Genomic DNA, 17,074 nt, shown 5'->3' on the forward strand with positions numbered 1-17,074 from the left:
CTCAATGTTTTTAGCATGGTTAGATGGGGGACAAATTAGACTATAACATACTCAAAGGACATCCCCGTATCTCCAGTAGAAACAGAGTTACGAGCCTGCAAAGTATAGTCTAACTCATTTCCTATGGAGGGGGTTTGTTTCTTTACGTTTTGCTTAAGTACTCGGCCCCTTTTTGTCGTAGCCCAAAGTTTTTATTATGGTTAGATGGGGGACAAACTGGACTAAAACATACTCAAAGGACATCCCCGTATATCCAGTAGAAACAGAGTTACGAGCCTGCAATGTATAGTCTAATGCATTTCCTATGGAGGGAATGTTTGTTTACGTTTAGCTTAATTACTCGGCCCCTGTTTGTCGTAGCCCAAAGTTTTTAGTATGGTTAGATGGGGGATAATTTGGACTATAACATATCTTAAGGACATCCCCGTATCCCTAGTAGACACAGAGTTATGGGCCTGCAAAGTATAGTCTAATGCATTTCCTATGGACGGGTTGTTTGTTTACGTTTAGCTTAATTACTCGGCCCCTGTTTGTCGTAGCCCAAAGTTTTTATTATGGTTAGATGGGGGACAAATTGGACTAAAACATACTCAAAGGACATCCCCGTATATCCAGTAGAAACAGAGTTACGAGCCTGCAATGTATAGTCTAATGCATTTCCTAAGGAGGGGTTGTTTGTTTACGTTTAGCTTAATTACTCGGCCCCTGTTTGTCGTAGCCCAAAGTTTTTAGTATGGTTAGATGGGGGACAAATTGGACAATAACATACTCAAAGGACATCCCCGTATCTCCAGTAGAAACAGAGTTACGAGCCTGCAAAGTTTATTTTCAAAAATCAAAAGTAACCTTCTAACAATAAGTGAGACAATAAATAAGTTGACGACGATATTGAGGTAGCCTCAAGTTTAAAGTATCCTTGTATGGGGATCAAAGAGTACTATAACATATCCAAAGGAGATCCCAGTATCTCTTGTAGAACAAGAGTTATGAGCCTCCAAAGTTTAGTGCAAAAATCATAAGTAACATAATAAAAATAAGTGAGACGATACCAAAGTTGATAAGCATTTTGCTTAATATCTCGGCCCCTGTTTGTCGTAGCTCAATGTTTTTAAAATGGTTAGATGGGGGACAAATTGGACTAAAACATACTCAAAGGACATCCCCGTATCTCAGTAGAAACAGAGTTACGAGCCTGCAAAGTATAGTCTAAGGCATTTCCTATGGACGGGTTGTTTGTTTACGTTTAGCTTAATTACTCGGCCCCTTTTTGTCGTAGCTCAATGTTTTTAGCATGGTTAGATGGGGGACAAATTGGACTATAACATACTCAAAGGACATCCCCGTATCTCCAGTAGAAACAGAGTTACGAGCCTGCAAAGTATAGTCTAATGCATTTCCTATGGAGGGGTTGTTTGTTTACGTTTAGCTTAATTACTCGGCCCCTGTTTGTCGTAGCCCAAAGTTTTTATTATGGTTAGATGGGGGACAAATTGGACTAAAACATACTCAAAGGACATCCCCGTATATCCAGTAGAAACAGAGTTACGAGCCTGCAATGTATAGTCTAATGCATTTCCTAAGGAGGGGTTGTTTGTTTACGTTTAGCTTAATTACTCGGCCCCTGTTTGTCGTAGCCCAAAGTTTTTAGTATGGTTAGATGGGGGACAAATTGGACAATAACATACTCAAAGGACATCCCCGTATCTCCAGTAGAAACAGAGTTACGAGCCTGCAAAGTTTATTTTCAAAAATCAAAAGTAACCTTCTAACAATAAGTGAGACAATAAATAAGTTGACGACGATATTGAGGTAGCCTCAAGTTTAAAGTATCCTTGTATGGGGATCAAAGAGTACTATAACATATCCAAAGGAGATCCCAGTATCTCTTGTAGAACAAGAGTTATGAGCCTCCAAAGTTTAGTGCAAAAATCATAAGTAACATAATAAAAATAAGTGAGACGATACCAAAGTTGATAAGCATTTTGCTTAATATCTCGGCCCCTGTTTGTCGTAGCTCAATGTTTTTAAAATGGTTAGATGGGGGACAAATTGGACTAAAACATACTCAAAGGACATCCCCGTATCTCAGTAGAAACAGAGTTACGAGCCTGCAAAGTATAGTCTAAGGCATTTCCTATGGACGGGTTGTTTGTTTACGTTTAGCTTAATTACTCGGCCCCTTTTTGTCGTAGCTCAATGTTTTTAGCATGGTTAGATGGGGGACAAATTGGTCTATAACATACTCAAAGGACATCCCCGTATCTCCAGTAGAAACAGAGTTACGAGCCTGCAAAGTATAGTCTAATGCATTTCCTATGGAGGGGTTGTTTGTTTACTTTTAGCTTAATTACTCAACCCCTGTTTGTCGTAGCCCAAAGTTTTTAGTATGGTTAGATGAGGGATAATTTGGACTATAACATATCCTAAGGACATCCCCGTATCTCTAGTAGACACAGAGTTATGGGCCTGCAAAGTATAGTCTAATGCATTTCCTATGGACGGGTTGTTTGTTTACGTTTAGCTTAATTAGTCGGCCCCTGTTTGTCGTAGCTCAATGTTTTTAGCATGGTTAGATGGGGGACAAATTGGACTATAACATACTCAAAGGACATCCCCGTATCTCCAGTAGAAACAGAGTTACGAGCCTGCAAAGTATAGTCTAACTCATTTCCTATGGAGGGGGTTTGTTTCTTTACGTTTTGCTTAAGTACTCGTCCCCTGTTTGTCGTAGCCCAAAGTTTTTATTATGGTTAGATGGGGGACAAACTGGACTAAAACATACTCAAAGGACATCCCCGTATATCCAGTAGAAACAGAGTTACGAGCCTGCAATGTATAGTCTAATGCATTTCCTATGGAGGGGTTGTTTGTTTACGTTTAGCTTAATTACTCGGCCCCTGTTTGTCGTAGCCCAAAGTTTTTAGTATGGTTAGATGGGGGATAATTTGGACTATAACATATCCTAAGGACATCCCCGTATCTCTAGTAGACACAGAGTTATGGGCCTGCAAAGTATAGTCTAATGCATTTCCTATGGACGGGTTGTTTGTTTACGTTTAGCTTAATTACTCGGCCCCTGTTTGTCGTAGCCCAAAGTTTTTATTATGGTTAGATGGGGGACAAATTGGACTAAAACATACTCAAAGGACATCCCCGTATATCCAGTAGAAACAGAGTTACGAGCCTGCAATGTATAGTCTAATGCATTTCCTAAGGAGGGGTTGTTTGTTTACGTTTAGCTTAATTACTCGGCCCCTGTTTATCGTAGCCCAAAGTTTTCAGTATGGTTAGATGGGGGACAAATTGGACAATAACATACTCAAAGGACATCCCCGTATCTCCAGTAGAAACAGAGTTACGAGCCTGCAAAGTTTATTTTCAAAAATCAAAAGTAACCTTCTAACAATAAGTGAGACAATAAATAAGTTGACGACGATATTGAGGTAGCCTCAAGTTTAAAGTATCCTTGTATGGGGATCAAAGAGTACTATAACATATCCAAAGGAGATCCCAGTATCTCTTGTAGAACAAGAGTTATGAGCCTCCAAAGTTTAGTGCAAAAATCATAAGTAACATAATAAAAATAAGTGAGACGATACCAAAGTTGACGAACATTTTGCTTAATATCTCGGCCCCTGTTTGTCGTAGCTCAATGTTTTTAAAATGGTTAGATGGGGGACAAATTGGACTAAAACATACTCAAAGGACATCCCCGTATCTCAGTAGAAACAGAGTTACGAGCCTGCAAAGTATAGTCTAATGCATTTCCTATGGACGGGTTGTTTGTTTACGTTTAGCTTAATTACTCGGCCCCTGTTTGTCGTAGCCCAAAGTTTTTAGTATGGTTAGATGGGGGATAATTTGGACTATAACATATCCTAAGGACATCCCCGTATCTCTAGTAGACACAGAGTTATGGGCCTGCAAAGTATCGGTACGCGACAATTTGGTCTCGCCGTTATGGTCTTGCCGATTTGGTCTCGCTGTTTTGGTCTCGCCGTTTTGGTCTCGGGACAAATGGGTCTCGGGACAATTGGGTCTCGGGACAAATGGGTCTCGGGACAAATGGGTCTCGGGACAAATGGGTCTCGGGACAATTGGGTCTCGGGACAAATGGGTCTTGGGACAAATGGGTCTCGGGACAAATGGGTCTCGGGACAAATGGGTCTCGGGACTATTGGGTCTCGGGACTATTGGGTCTCGGGAATATTGGGTCTCGGGACTATTGGGTCTCGGGACTATTGGGTCTCGGGACTATTGGGTCTCGGGACTATTGGGTCTCGGGACTATTGGGTCTCGGGACAAATGAGTCTCGGGACTATTGGGTCTCGGGACAATTGGGTCTCGGGACAATTGGGTCTCGGGACAATTGGGTCTCGGGACAAATGGGTCTCGGGACCTAACCCAACTCAACCTTGTTTGAAGGTAAGAAGATTATTTATATGAGTATTAAAAGCCCGCCTCTTACAACGAACAATTTATTAGCCATAATAGAAATATTTTGGAAGGTGTCAGACAATTAATAGGAGAATATTTTGGAAAAGGTGGCAGCTAATTAATTGGAGAATGTTTTGGAAAAGGTGGCAGCTAACTATTAGGAGAACATTTTGGAAAAGGTGGCAGCTAATTAGTAGGAGAATGTTTTGGAAAAGGTGGCAGATAATTAATAGGAGAATGTTTTGGAAAAGGTGTCAGATAATTAATAGGAGAATATTTTGGAAATGGTGGCAGCCAATTAATTATAGAATATTTTGGAAAAGGTGGCAGCTAACTATTAGGAGAATATTTTGGAAAAGGTGGCAGCTAACTATTAGGAGAATATTTTGGAAAAGGTGGCAGCTAATTAGTAGGAGAATGTTTTGGAAAAGGTGTCAGATAATTAATAGGATAATATTTTGGAAAAGGTGGCAGCTAATTAATTGGAGAATATTTTGGAAAAGGTGGCAGCTAATTAGTAGGAGAATGTTTTGGAAAAGGTGGCAGATAATTAATTGGAGAATATTTTGGAAAAGGTGGCAACGAATTATTGGAACCATTGTTTTGGAAAAGGTAGCAACGAATTATTTGGACCATTGCTTTGGAAAAGGTAGCAACGAATTATTTGGACCATTGCTTTGGAAAAGGAGGTAACTAATTAGGTAACCAAATAATCACGAGACCAAATAATCACGATACCAAATAGTCCCGAGACCAAATAATCACGATAACAAATAGTCCCGAGACCAAATAATCACGATACCAAATAGTCCCGAGACCAAATAATCACGATACCAAATAGTCCCGAGACCAAATAATCACGATACCAAATAGTCCCGAGACCAAATAATCACGATACCAAATAGTCCTGAGACCAAATAATCACGATACCAAATAGTCTCGAGACCAAATAATCACGATACCAAATAGTCCCGAGACCAAATAATCACGATACCAAATAGTCCCGAGACCAAATAATCACGATGCCAAATAGTCCCGAGACCAAATAATCACGATACCAAATAGTCCTGAGACCAAATAATCACGATACCAAATAGTCTCGAGACCAAATAATCACGATACCAAATAGTCCCGAGACCAAAGAGTCCCGAGACCAAATAGTACCGAGACCAAATCGGTGAGACCAATTAGTCCCGCGACCAAATCGGCAAGACCAAAATGGCGAGACCAATTCGGCGAGACCAAATTTTCCTGTTCCGGCAAAGTATAGTCTAATGCATTTCCTATGGACGGGTTGTTTGTTTACGTTTAGCTTAATTACTCGGCCCCTGTTTGTCGTAGCCCAAAGTTTTTATTATGGTTAGATGGGGGACAAATTGGACTAAAACATACTCAAAGGACATCCCCGTATATCCAGTAGAAACAGAGTTACGAGCCTGCAATGTATAGTCTAATGCATTTCCTAAGGAGGGGTTGTTTGTTTACGTTTAGCTTAATTACTCGGCCCCTGTTTGTCGTAGCCCAAAGTTTTTAGTATGGTTAGATGGGGGACAAATTGGACAATAACATACTCAAAGGACATCCCCGTATCTGCAGTAGAAACAGAGTTACGAGCCTGCAAAGTTTATTTTCAAAAATCAAAAGTAACCTTCTAACAATAAGTGAGACAAAAAATAAGTTGACGACGATATTGAGGTAGCCTCAAGTTTAAAGTATCCTTGTATGGGGAGCAAAGAGTACTATAACATATCCAAAGGAGATCCCAGTATCTCTTGTAGAACAAGAGTTATGAGCCTCCAAAGTTTAGTGCAAAAATCATAAGTAACATAATAAAAATAAGTGAGACGATACCAAAGTTGACGAACATTTTGCTTAATATCTCGGCCCCTGTTTGTCGTAGCTCAATGTTTTTAAAATGGTTAGATGGGGGACAAATTGGACTAAAACATACTCAAAGGGCATCCCCGAATCTCAGTAGAAACAGAGTTACGAGCCTGCAAAGTATAGTCTAATGCATTTCCTATGGACGGGTTGTTTGTTTACGTTTAGCTTAATTACTCGGCCCCTGTTTGTCGTAGCTCAATGTTTTTAGCATGGTTAGATGGGGGACAAATTGGACTATAACATACTCAAAGGACATCCCCGTATCTCCAGTAGAAACAGAGTTACGAGCCTGCAAAGTATAGTCTAACTCATTTCCTATGGAGGGGGTTTGTTTCTTTACGTTTTGCTTATGTACTCGGCCCCTGTTTGTCGTAGCCCAAAGTTTTTAGTATGGTTAGATGGGGGACAAAGTGGACTATAACATATCCTAAGGACATCCCGGTATCTCTAGTAGACACAGAGTTATGGGCCTGCAAAGTTTATTTTCAAAAATCAGAAGTAACCTTCTAACAATAAGTGAGACAATAAATAAGTTGACGACGATATTGAGGTAGCCTCAAGTTTAAAGTATCCTTGTATGGGGATCAAAGAGTACTATAACATATTCAAAGGAGATCCCAGTATCTCTTGTAGAACAAGAGTTATGAGCCTCCAAAGTTTAGTGCAAAAATCATAAGTAACATAATAAAAATAAGTGAGACGATACCAAAGTTGACGAACATTTTGCTTAATATCTCGGCCCCTGTTTGTCGTAGCTCAATGTTTTTAGTATGGTTAGATGGGGGACAAATTGGACTAAAACATACTCAAAGGACATCCCCGTATCTCAGTAGAAACAGAGTTACGAGCCTGCAAAGTATAGTCTAATGCATTTCCTATGGAGGGGTTGTTTGTTTACGTTTAGCTTAATTACTCGGCCCCTGTTTGTCGTAGCCCAAAGTTTTTAGTATGGTTAGATGGGGGACAAATTGGACAATAACATACTCAAAGGACATCCCCGTATCTCCAGTAGAAACAGAGTTACGAGCCTGCAAAGTTTATTTTCAAAAATCAAAAGTAACCTTCTAACAATTCAATTCAATTCAAAATGTTTATTTTATTTGCATTACAGATACAGTATACCACGGGGCTAAGTCACATTGTGACTTGTAAGCCCCGTGCCTATCTGTTTAATTTAATATAACAATTTTAATTTAATCAAATAAAAATAGATTTAACAATGGTGTCTTATAATAAATAATGTTAAAGATTCATGAAAAAACTTAATGTATATATGTTATATCCACTTGAAATTAAACAATGGCATGGTATAACATAAAAAATTTAACAATGGGTTATGCCAAAGGTGGCTTTATAAAAACAAATTAAATAAAAAAGTAAAGGTTTTTTTTATTTTTTTCCAATATTAGTGATTTTATAGTCTTTTTAAATCTAAATAAATTCGGTTTGGCTTGAATTTCTGGTGATATTGTGTTATATAATTTTATTCCCGAATAAAAGATAGACGTGAATTTTTTTGAAGTGTTACATTTAGGTAAATCTAATAGATCTAATGATCTTGTATGTCTATTTTTCTGGTTTATCTTTACTAGGCTATTTTCACGCTTAATGTTTGTGTGTATGAAAGATAAGCTATTATACTGTATACTCTCTTGTATGTTTAGAATTTTTGCCCTAGTAAAGTACTCTTGGGTATGGTCTCTAAATGATAAGTTATATATTGATCTAATTGCCCTTTTTTGTAGGATATGTATCCTGTTTTGATTAGCTTTTGTTGTGTTGCCCCAGAATTGTATTCCATAAGATAGCACCGAATTAAATAATGCGTGGTATATTTCAATTAGAATATTTCTGGGTACCATTTTACTACAATGGTAAAGTAATCCATTCACTCGGGCTAATTTTGAGCTAATTATATTAACATGGCTGTCCCAGGTCAGGTGTTTATCAAAGTATAGGCCTAGATATTTGTATTTATCTAGTATTTTAATTTTTTCCTTATTTAGTTCGATACCATTTAGTACCCTACTGACATCTTTACCTCTATTATGGAATATTATGCATTCCGTTTTTTTTATATTAAGGAGAAGCCCGTTATTTGTGATCCACTTAAATATTTTATCTAGGTAGTGGTTTGTTTGATCTATTGCATTTATTGTGTTTGCGGATTTATATAAAAGGAGCGCGTCATCTGCGTACATGAACATGTTACCAGACGGTGCCTGTTTAATGAGGTCATTTATAAATAGATTAAATAAGAGTGGTGATATTATAGAGCCCTGGGGAACTCCAGATATTAATTGACTTGGCGCCGATAAATCCTTTCCCACTCTAGTGTAGCATTGTCTATTTTCTAGGTAGCTTTTTAGCCACGCACTTGCAGTTCCTCTGATCCCTTGTTTGTATAGTTTGTTTAGTAGATGTTCATGATCTACATTAGTCAAAAATGTCTTGATTAGAATCAAGTCCTAAAAAGTATCGATAAGACTGAAGTTATCACTTGACTGAAGGATCAGATATTAACTTTTCTTTTTAATTGAAACTTAAAGGCATGCTTAAGAAAAAACAACGTTCCATTACCGTTTTCCGTTGAAATAACTTATTTTACAGGTAATCAATTTCAAAAATTTACTTATCTCGGGTTTTCGGGCACAATTCCATTCCCCCAAAACATTTTATCATTACATTAATTACTTTTGAGAGAGTACGTGTATGACATTGAGTTTTAAAAGGTTCCCTCATTTGTGCCCGGCATGCTTCGCAGTGGATACGTTTTAAAACAATGGCGGAAAATTAAGTAGGGACAGTTAGATTTTTACTCGTGGTTATGCAAAATGATGTAATGTCTAGTGTACTTCAGTCAACAGTCATACTGTTCATTCTCATAGCTCAGGACATGATTAATGCTGCTCACTATTTCTCTCTCTAGTTTCAAACAATGGTTAGAGACCATTCAGTGCCGCAGGTCGCACATGAATATATTTCAACTACAGTTTACATCAATTCTCCGTGGTCGTACTATTAGAGGGTTAAGCACTAATTTGTTCAGAACATGTCTCGAAAGTGTGCTTGTTATAAGTTTTTAAAGCAGTGTTGCCAATGTGTGGGTAATTTCTCACATCGTGGGAGATTTAGGTTTGGTTTTAGGCTCTGTGGGGAAAAAGTAATATTTTTCCGAAATCAATCAAATGTCGGAATTTTCCTGTTCAAGGGTTAATAGTGCAAAATTTTCAAAAATGCACTAATTTTAACTGCACAGTTAAAATAAGTGCATTTTCGAAAATTTTATTCGGTTTAATAATTTCAAGCGACATTTTGAAATAAATTCGGTGATTTTAAGTTTGGCACTGAAAAAAAGAAAGCATATTTTGAGAATTTTAAAGCTTTAAAGCATTTGTACATATTGTCAAAGCCATGCGGAGTGATATTCCATATTAAACTTAGTATGATAAAATAGTCCAGATAAATATGACTGTAAAAAAGGGGGTGTGGGAAATGCGGCAAATTTTTAAAATGGAAGTGGGAACATCCACTTTCTAACATTAGCAACACTGATTTGAAGGTTTTGGTCATGGCTAAACAGACCGCTCATTCAGTTTTTTATTGTTTTAAAGCTTATTTTGACACGTTATCTCTCAAAAGTAATTAATGTAATGATAAAATGTTTTGGGGGAATGGAATTGTGCCCGAAAACCCGAGATAAGTAAATTTTTGAAATTGATTACCTGTAAAATAAGTTATTTCAACGGAAAACGGTAATGGAACGTTGTTTTTTCTTAAGCATGCCTTTAAGTTTCAATTAAAAAGAAAAGTTAATATCTGATCCTTCAGTCAAGTGATAACCTCAGTCTTATCGATACTTTTTAGGACTTGATTCTAATCAAGACATTTTTGACTAATATCTGTTCCTTCAGTCTTCATTTTAATTAAGATTGTTAAGAAACTGTTTTACATTTTCAAAATCTACACTAAGCAGAAACATATATAAAAGCGACCGTAACTTTAGCTCAATCAGTCATTTATTTATAATGATACTCCAAAAAATAAAAACGTAACTCATTGAAAGTTTGTATTCTTATTGTAATTAACATAATACAATTTTTTACAACCCTTTATTGAAACGCGGGGCGCTCCCCTAAAAATTCCACAAATCGAACCAAATTGACAGTTTTACACAATTTTTTAAGACGCTGATTTATGTCTGTTTAACCTTTAGCTCAAACTTTTCATAAGCCCAATATGAAATTCGGATATCCTTAAAACTTCTCAAAGACGATCCAAGATTATCAATTTCGAACTTTTTTGTAGCATTAACTAACGTCTGTTTGATATTAAGCTTATAAACCTTAAACACAATATAGTCAGGGCAATGAAGACTCAATTTATAAGGGCTACCCTAAAAGTCCACAAAGGTGATCCAAGATTGTTAAAAATACGCCTAAAAAGTGCCCTCTTCAAAATATGTAGCCGGGGAAAAGAGAGCGTGATCGAGTGGGCTATGCTAGTGGGTATTTTGGTAGTAAGTAACGGGGGTTGGGACTCCAGGCATAGCCCGCTCCATCACGCACTCGACAACGCAAAGCAACTCGCGCCAGCGTGGGAAATAAGGCGGTAACACAGGGCAAATGACGAGTTTAAAAATTGCCTGGTACAGTTCAAAAATTAAATCGGAGGGGGGTCAGTGGTCCACGAGACTACTAAAAAATTCAAGGGTAACCAGAGTCCACACATTAAAATTCTAATACTTTAATTATCCACTTCCTTAGCTTAGCAGACGACGTGCTCTGGCCAATGGTCAGGGACCAGTTTATTTATTCCAAGTCAGGAGGGTCTCTGGCCTAATGTCCAGTTTAAAAAAATCCTTATTTCCCACCCTGACTCGCGCTATAGCGCAAGCAGCTTGCGACGTGTTGCGCGTGATCGAGTAGGCTATGGTCCGGTCAAAAGAAATCTTCAGATCAGCGTTGCAAATAAGGCGGTGGCACCGGGAAAATGACCAGTTTAAAAATTAAATCGGAGGGTGAGCAGTGGTCCACACGACCATAATGGAAATTCTAGGGTAACCAGGGTCCAGACATTATCTCAACTATTTTAATTACCCACTTCTTTAGTTTAGCAGACGCCGCGCCCTGGTCAATGGTCATGGACCAGTTTATTTATTCCTGGGCAGGGGGTCGCTGGCCCAATGTCTAGTTTTAAAAAAATTCCTATTTCCCACCCTGATTCAGTTGGGAGTCCTGGAGCTCCTAAAGTCCAGAGATGCATATGACAAGGATTCATTTCTCATAAGCGAGAATGGCCAACTCTGTTGTGTAAGAGACAGCCTGGCAGCCTGGTATTTTTTTACTTCTAATAGCGTTTTCCTTATAGCGATTTCCACTGACTGCTCGCGGAGCGCTCCCATGGAGCTATATAAATGGGAGAAGTAGTTCTCGGCTTCGTTAAAGACTGTTTATGCTAAATCAGGGTCTCCTATATTTATTGCTCCATGGGAGCGCTCCGAGAGCAGTAAGTGGAATTCGCTATTAGGGTCCTCGCGGAGCGCTCCCATGGAGGAATAAAATTAGGAGATCCTATGCTTCAAAAACAGTCTTTAACGAAGCTGGAAACTACTACTACCATTTTTATTGCTCCTTGGGAGCGCTCCGCGAGGACCCAAAGGAAAACGCTATAAGTCAGCTGGGTTTTCACCTTATGAGAACAATTAATTATGTGTCTCTTTGATATTTAGCTCTGATAATTTCAGAAACTTAATAAAAAGTAGTGTTATGTATTTAACCAGAATTTATTTTATTGAAATTTATTAATAATTATTTAATTAAAAAAATTGTAATACTATTTTAAGAGCTCGACATTTTCTATCCATTATCCACAAATTAGTAATTAATTTGAATGAAAAATAGGTGGATATCTTTTATTAATTGGGAAATAATGCACACACTTTACATTTAAATTTTAGAAGTCAATTTATTATTTACTTTGTGTATATAATATTCAGCATTATTTTCACTAAGGAAATAAACTAATTACCTACGACTACGAGGAATTAACTAGTATATATATGTTTAAAATTATAATTTAATCGTTTCAAAACTAATATGGTTTTGAACCGGTTTTTGTGATTTAGTTATTAAAATTTGTGATTATCGATTGGTCAATATTGAAAATCAACCAATGGTGGAACTAATTTTTTTTAAACTCAATGAAACTGAAATATCAATGAATCATCTACTGAAAGAGGTATTAACCTATTTTTTTTTAATTCAAAATAAGGTAAATAAGGATTAGATGGCCGCTTGCTGCTTCAAACAAGATTTTTAATCACGAAGAGAATATTTTTTTAATTTTGGTCAAATTTAGATATTCGGTAATCGAGTTGATATTTATAAAGCCCTTTTTGCTCATGTCTATTTTAAACTTTAATCACAGATTTCGCTTACCATTTTACAAGCATAATAAACACTACTGAAGGGCGCAAATCTATCTGTGATCGGTAATGGTGACCAATATAGCAATTTGCCCAATTAATCAGTTTGAACTTCATTTGCACATTTCTATTCGTTAATTTGAAATGTTGCGAGAAATTTGAATGGAATATTAGTAGATATCTCTTTCAGTAGATAATTTTTTATGTTGATATTTAAGATTCATTGAGTTAAAAAAATTGGTATTGGTATTTCAAGTAAGCTTAGATATCAACATCGGTGAATTTACGATATGGGCTTATGATGTTAGTCTGTTTATAAGATTAAGTCGTTACTTTAAGTGTCACTAGACAGTATCTACCTCCAAAATCGAGAGTTAGTAACTTTATAACCATCTCCTAGTCAGAGGATATCCGAGGGTCAATTTCTTATATCATTGACTGACGAAGGCTCACTATAGCTTAGTCAACTTTTGGCAAGGCCTAATACCGTTTTTGCATGACTGTCGCCGTCAAATTCATTTTAAAGCATAGATCATTAGATCATATAGTATCCACCCTTGATTTTCATTACGCAACACACGTTGGATTCGTAAACCTCGACGTGCACCACGATTAGAAGCATTAAAATGCAAAAACAACACACTGACCGCATACATTTTTGGTAAATAACAGAGTCACTCACTACAGCTGTTTTCGGGGGAATCGGGGCTGAACGAGCGACCGAGAGGGCGTAAAAGAAAAAGCCTCCGGCGGCCGGTCTCTTAAAGGGGGTAGTTTCGAGGGAACGAAATTCAAATGCAAGGCGCGTCCCTTCAACAAAAAACATTGAATTCGTTAATACGGACGATTTAGGCAATTATAATATTGAAATTTTATACAATTAAGTAATATTTAAGAAAACAAAGCACTACTTTCAAAGTCTAAACTTTTAAAGTACGACGATACGAGAAGGCGAAGTAACGGGCAACGAGAAATAAACATTTTTATAAACGGCAAAAATTAACGTTAAGCCAAGGCTTAGCGCAATTTCACCGTCTTAAAAAAAGTGCCAAGTTTACAAATAGATTGTGGGACAATAAAAAGGTGGAAAATTATGAAATTAGGCTTATATTAAAGCTTGAAACCTACTTTATATTATATTTAAAATCCATCCATGAGCAAATCCTCAAAACATATGAAAATGACAACGAAAAAGGACCCACTCTAAAATGTTTTCCCCTTAAAAAAAAATGGCGGCCACAAACGGGGTGAAAAAGGGGAAAAGAGCTATTAAAGCAGTCTTATCTCACTATCGATAGGCCATTTCAACCAAAAGGCATTAAGAATAAACAATCGGATTATTATGAGGCAACTATACGTAAAAAAAGGCCAATATTGGTCGCGCTGATATCTACTAATAAAACAGTGTATCCATGCTAAAATATCGCAGATTGGGGTAGTTTTTAAAATTTTAAATTAAACATACTTAAAATTAATTTTTCTCAAAAACCTTAAAAATGGTCCTAGAAAAAGGTTTAAATTTTGATATAAAACCGTTCCCAAACGTAACAAACGAATATTTCATTTCAAAAGGGTGGCGACAAAATGGCTAAATTTGAAAAAAACTCCATGTTATTTCTATGGGAACATTTAACTTTTTCACCAAAAGGGCTGATTAATTTTATGGAAATGAAAACCACCCTTAGCAACTTTATTTTTTATACAATAAACTAATGGGTGGATCTTCTTGAAATTTTAACCACATATTGAGGGCCCGAATTGTAGTTCTGTGGAATTTTTTCAAAGCAGTTAATACGATACAAAAAAAGTTATAACCAATCAAAAAACCATCCTTATACATTGAAGTCGGTATGAGGTCTTATCTAAGAGAGCTATCGCTCTCCTAGAACTATCGAAAGTGAGACAATAAATAAGTTGACGACGATATTGAGGTAGCCTCAAGTTTAAAGTATCCTTGTATGGGGATCAAAGAGTACTATAACATATCCAAAGGAGATCCCAGTATCTCTTGTAGAACAAGAGTTATGAGCCTCCAAAGTTTAGTGCAAAAATCATAAGTAACATAATAAAAATAAGTGAGACGATACCAAAGTTGACGAACATTTTGCTTAATATCTCGGCCCCTGTTTGTCGTAGCTCAATGTTTTTAAAATGGTTAGATGGGGGACAAATTGGACTAAAACATACTCAAAGGACATCCCCGAATCTCAGTAGAAACAGAGTTACGAGCCTGCAAAGTATAGTCTAATGCATTTCCTATGGACGGGTTGTTTGTTTACGTTTAGCTTAATTACTCGGCCCCTGTTTGTCGTAGCTCAATGTTTTTAGCATGGTTAGATGGGGGACAAATTGGACTATAACATACTCAAAGGACATCCCCGTATCTCCAGTAGAAACAGAGTTACGAGCCTGCAAAGTATAGTCTAACTCATTTCCTATGGAGGGGGTTTGTTTCTTTACGTTTTGCTTATGTACTCGGCCCCTGTTTGTCGTAGCCCAAAGTTTTTAGTATGGTTAGATGGGGGACAAAGTGGACTGTAACATATCCTAAGGACATCCCGGTATCTCTAGTAGACACAGAGTTATGGGCCTGCAAAGTTTATTTTCAAAAATCAGAAGTAACCTTCTAACAATAAGTGAGACAATAAATAAGTTGACGACGATATTGAGGTAGCCTCAAGTTTAAAGTATCCTTGTATGGGGATCAAAGAGTACTATAACATATTCAAAGGAGATCCCAGTATCTCTTGTAGAACAAGAGTTATGAGCCTCCAAAGTTTAGTGCAAAAATCATAAGTAACATAATAAAAATAAGTGAGACGATACCAAAGTTGACGAACATTTTGCTTAATATCTCGGCCCCTGTTTGTCGTAGCTCAATGTTTTTAGTATGGTTAGATGGGGGACAAATTGGACTAAAACATACTCAAAGGACATCCCCGTATCTCAGTAGAAACAGAGTTACGAGCCTGCAAAGTATAGTCTAATGCATTTCCTATGGAGGGGTTGTTTGTTTACGTTTAGCTTAATTACTCGGCCCCTGTTTGTCGTAGCCCAAAGTTTTTAATATGGTTAGATGGGGGACAATTTGGACTATAACATATCCTAAGGACATCCCCGTATCTCTAGTAGACACAGAGTCATGGGCCTGCAAAATATAGTCTAATGCATTTCCTATGGACGGGTTGTTTGTTTACGTTTAGCTTAATTACTCGGCCCCTGTTTGTCGTAGCTCAATGTTTTTAGTATGGTTAGATGGGGGACAAATTGAACTAAAACATACTCAAAGGACATCCCCGTATCTCAGTAGTAACAGAGTTACGAGCCTGCAAAGTGTAGTCTAATGCATTTCCTATGGACGGGTTGTTTGTTTACGTTTAGCTTAATTACTCGGCCCCTGTTTGTCGTAGCTCAATGTTTTTAGTATGGTTAGATGGGGGACAAATTGGACTAAAACATACTCAAAGGACATCCCCGTATCTCAGTAGTAACAGAGTTACGAGCCTGCAAAGTGTAGTCTAATGCATTTCCTATGGACGGGTTGTTTGTTTACGTTTAGCTTAATTACTCGGCCCCTGTTTGTCGTAGCTCAATGTTTTTAGCATGGTTAGATGGGGGACAAATTGGACTAAAACATACTCAAAGGACATCCCCGTATATCCAGTAGAAACAGAGTTACGAGCCTACAATGTATAGTCTAATGCATTTCCTATGGAGGGGTTGTTTGTTTACGTTTAGCTTAATTACTCGGCCCCTGTTTGTCGTAGCCCAAAGTTTTTAGTATGGTTAGATGGGGGATAATTTGGACTATAACATATCCTAATGACATCCCCGTATCTCTAGTAGACACAGAGTTATGGGCCTGCAAAGTATAGTCTAATGCATTTCCTATGGACGGGTTGTTTGTTTACGTTTAGCTTAATTACTCGGCCCCTGTTTGTCGTAGCCCAAAGTTTTTATTATGGTTAGATGGCGGACAAATTGCACTAAAACATACTCAAAGGACATCCCCGTATATCCAGTAGAAACAGAGTTACGAGCCTGCAATGTATAGCCTAATGCATTTCCAAAGGAGGGGTTGTTTGTTTACGTTTAGCTTAACTACTCGGCCCCTGTTTGTCGTAGCCCAAAGTTTTTAGTATGGTTAGATGGGGGACAAATTGGACAATAACATACTCAAAGGACATCCCCGTATCTCCAGTAGAAACAGAGTTACGAGCCTGCAAAATTTATTTTCAAAAATCAAAAGTAACCTTCTAACAATAAGTGAGACAATAAATAAGTTGACGACGATATTGAGGTAGCCTCAAGTTTAAAGTATCCTTG

The 17,074-nt window shown here is 37.4% G+C and overlaps 1 long non-coding RNA gene across 1 annotated transcript; it reads right to left on the reverse strand.

Moving 5' to 3' along the window:
* Nucleotides 1-12,210: 12,210 nt before the first annotated feature.
* Nucleotides 12,211-15,086, reverse strand: LOC149716138 (uncharacterized). Its single transcript, XR_016371529.1, has 2 exons — nt 13,877-15,086; nt 12,211-13,558 (listed from the first exon to the last, which is right to left on the reverse strand). It is a non-coding gene; the product is annotated as an uncharacterized LOC149716138 (long non-coding RNA).
* Between the last annotated feature and the right edge of the window lie 1,988 nt (nt 15,087-17,074).

Source organism: Phalangium opilio, unplaced genomic scaffold (genome assembly GCF_054372755.1).
Source record: "Phalangium opilio isolate 3A_F unplaced genomic scaffold, DU_Popi_V2 ptg000009l_1, whole genome shotgun sequence".
NCBI classification, from domain to species: Eukaryota; Metazoa; Arthropoda; class Arachnida; order Opiliones; family Phalangiidae; genus Phalangium; species Phalangium opilio.